Genomic DNA, 3,372 nt, shown 5'->3' with positions numbered 1-3,372 from the left:
AAAGAGCCTTTTCCAAGACTCAACTATGCGCCGAGCGCGAGGCTCGAACCCATGACCTTCCGATCCGAAAGCGACTGTCATACCACTAGACAACATAGCCGCACATACGTATACTTATTTGCAGGTCTGATCACTTAAATTTGCTATGGCCTCATCGTTGTATTGGAAATACTGGCAGACCAACCCAAAATACATTCCATTACAACAATGATAGAACGGGCCGATCATTGAGTTTGGCTATGTGGTCTTGTCGTATTACACTCGCTTTCGGATCGGAAGGTCCTGGGTTCGAGCCTCGGTCAGCGCATAGTTGAGTCCTTGGAGAAGGCTTTTTACTCACATTCTCTCACCGTACTCATGTGTAAAATGATTACCTGGCCGTTAACAGCATCTCTGTCCCCAAAACTTGTAATATCGCCTAACAGGCGTCATGTCTCGTCCTACGTGTTATGTGTTGCTGTTGGCCAGGGACCCCTTGTAAAGCGCTTTGAGCACATTTAGTGGATATTGCGCTATATAAAAGCTCAAGTTTTATCAGACCTTCTAAGTTCACGTAGATTTTTAACATCCAGCTTATCCTACCGTAGCTCCAGTATGAGGATGTATCAAGCTCACATTTGAAAACAAAAAAATATAACTTTGAAATTTCTCACCCGTTCCTACACAGTAAACTGCATCCATGATACTAATTATCCTTTTTTTTAAAAAATCATTACGTAGTGTGTTGACACCTTTATTTGTCGTGTTAACACAGCGGAAATCCTTCACACTTTCACACCAACAACGTCATCAAAAACACAGTGAGCTTTGGTATCAGGATTGCCAGATTTATTTTGCAAAAAATTCCAAACAAGTCACGGAGTGCCAATTGGTCTAAAAAATGCCAAATGTTTCCAGGCATCACTTTTCTGCTTAAATGCATAAAAGTGCAAATAAATCTTTATTTTCTTAACCCGCCGTCATGAATTGAGTATTGATTTGATAAACAATTTTACCCCATATTGCCCTTTAAGGGCGAACATTTGTGCATATTGTGAAATTAATGTTAATTTGTCCATAAAATCGTTAAACTTAAGCGATCGGAAAAAATATGCTTGGGAAAAAAAAGCCAAACCCAATGTCTCTGTGTAAAACAGGCTTTAAACAAGCACAGTTTATTGAATTTGGCTTTTATCCTCTTCTTACCACCTATAGAAAAAATCGTCACATTTGTTACGATGCAACCAACAGTTTTCAAATTCTGATTTCATTTTGTTATATTTATAGCTATAAAAACTCGACACTTTGTTGCAGAGCTCATTTTTCTGAACAAAATATAGAATATACTCGTTACTATTCTGTTTGAAAAATCTATTTTTGTGTTGAGTGGCTATGAAGTTTCGGGTAAAATTCTGAAAATTACTGGCAAGGAGAGAGTCAATAACGCCAAATTGGTAAACCTGCTCAGCTTGCCTGGGCCGATATTTATCTGACCAGCGATCAAGCGCTCCGTCTCTAATCCGTACACGGATTAAACCAAAAGGATTATCTCGTTGTTCTAAAGCTTATTGTGATTGATCAATCACTCTTGATACAAATTGCTTAGAATAACTCTCTCTCTCTCTCTCTCTCTCTCTCTCTCTCTCTCTCTCTCTCTCTCTCTCTCTCTCTCTCTCTCTCTCTCTCCGTCGCTTCTTAACCACAGTACCATATGACTGAGTGCGTGCGATTGGTTCTTTAACCGACCAGGCATTATCTCACTCAACCCTTACACCGACTATATCCGTAGTTTACCCGGGTTACTCTTACCCGACGCCTATTTATTACATTTTTCTGAGACAAATTATAGGCGTAGTGTCAAAGCTAATGTTTTTCATTTTCACATGTTCATGGTAGTTGAATAAAACTATCTACCTATCCACATGCTCGTTTTTAATACATATTTTTTTCCAATTTTGAAAACTAGCACAATTTTCTAGGATTGAGTGAGTTAAACTCGAGAGGACTAGCAGGACCTGTTGAAAAGACGCGAGCTTTTCCATAGCGCAATTTCCACTAAATGTAACCCATCGCCTTGGAACGGTGTCATGTAAGGGTGGACGTGGACTTATTTGCAGGTCTGATAGCTACCTTGATTTCCGGCTATGTGGTCTAGTGGTATGACACTCGCTTTCGGACCGGAAGGTCCTGGGTTCGAGCCTTGCTCGGCGCATAGTTGAGTCCTTGGAAAAGGCTTTTTACTCACATTCTCTCACCGTACTCAGGTGTAAAATGAATACCTGGCCGTTAACAGCGTTGTCTATTTCGGAAAATAATTAATTGTAATATCGCCTAACACGCGTCATGTTCGTTCTACATGTTACGCGTTGCTGTTGGTCAGGGACTCCTTGTAAAGCGCCTTGAGCACTTTAGTGGATATTGCGCTGTATTATCAGCAACTAAAAAAACAATTAAATGTGACACATAATTTGTGTGTTTATATGTTTCCATATGGAGGGCAGAATATGTGAGCATTTACCTAAATGCATAGCATCACGATGGGACTGAAAAAAAAACCCCAATAAATCAAGGGTATACGAATGTTCTAGACGCTCTACAAGTTATATCTAAATCATCTTCCTCGACAAAATTTATTCTCCAACACGATCTTTACAAGTATCACAATTAGCTTTAACAGTCGTGACGTCACTTCCCTCGTAGTAACGCATAGTAACTTAGCAACTGGTTCTAAACTATCGGAACAATGGCGGACGACCTTATGAAATACTTCTCAAACGAGAATAAAAGTGTGTCCAGATGAGAAAAACATTATAGTTATGATCATGTTTTGACTTTTACACATTCTGATCACAAGACATATGAAAAGTTCTAGCCAGCATGAAGAATAAAAAGTACCGATTTTCTTTGTTTAGAACCACGGTGGCCGCCGTTGCTGGGCGACGTGACATCGGACTATTGAATCCAATTGGCTTAGCAATCAAGGGAAGGAACCTATTGTAATTTGTTTAAGCATTTTTGATAGGGTTGTATCCCCTGTCAATTGTTTGAAAACGGTAGGGTTGCCTGAATCTCCATTATCACTCTGTCAATAGGATTCAGTAGTCTGATGTCACGCTGCCCGACAACGGCGGCCATCTTGGTTCTAAACAAAGCAAATCATTACTTTTTATTCTTCATGCTGGCTAGAACTTTTCATTCCCTTTTCATATGCCTTGTGATCAGAATATGTAAAAGTCAAAACATGATCAAATTTATGGGTTTTTTTCCTCTGGAAACGCTTTTATGCTCGCCGGAGAAATATTTCATAAGGGCGTCCGCCATTGTTCCCATAGTTTAGAGCCAGTGTTACTAAGTTACCATGCGTCAATAGGAAGGAAGTGATGTTACGACTGT

General features: G+C 39.7%; 1 protein-coding gene across 1 annotated transcript in view; it reads right to left on the bottom strand.

Moving 5' to 3' along the window:
• The window catches only part of LOC144963142 (uncharacterized), a 9,223-nt gene extending 8,480 nt beyond the window's left edge, over window positions 1-743 (bottom strand). The window contains exon 1 of the mRNA XM_078896838.1: window positions 654-743. The gene's annotated coding sequence lies outside the window, so the exon portion shown is untranslated. The remainder of the gene's footprint in view (window positions 1-653) is intronic.
• Between the last annotated feature and the right edge of the window lie 2,629 nt (window positions 744-3,372).

Source organism: Berghia stephanieae, chromosome 1 (genome assembly GCF_034508935.2).
Source record: "Berghia stephanieae isolate SIO BIC M18660-M18661 chromosome 1, UCSD_Bste_1.3, whole genome shotgun sequence".
Classification (NCBI taxonomy): Eukaryota; Metazoa; Mollusca; class Gastropoda; order Nudibranchia; family Aeolidiidae; genus Berghia; species Berghia stephanieae.
This window is presented reverse-complemented; position numbering and strand designations above follow the sequence as displayed.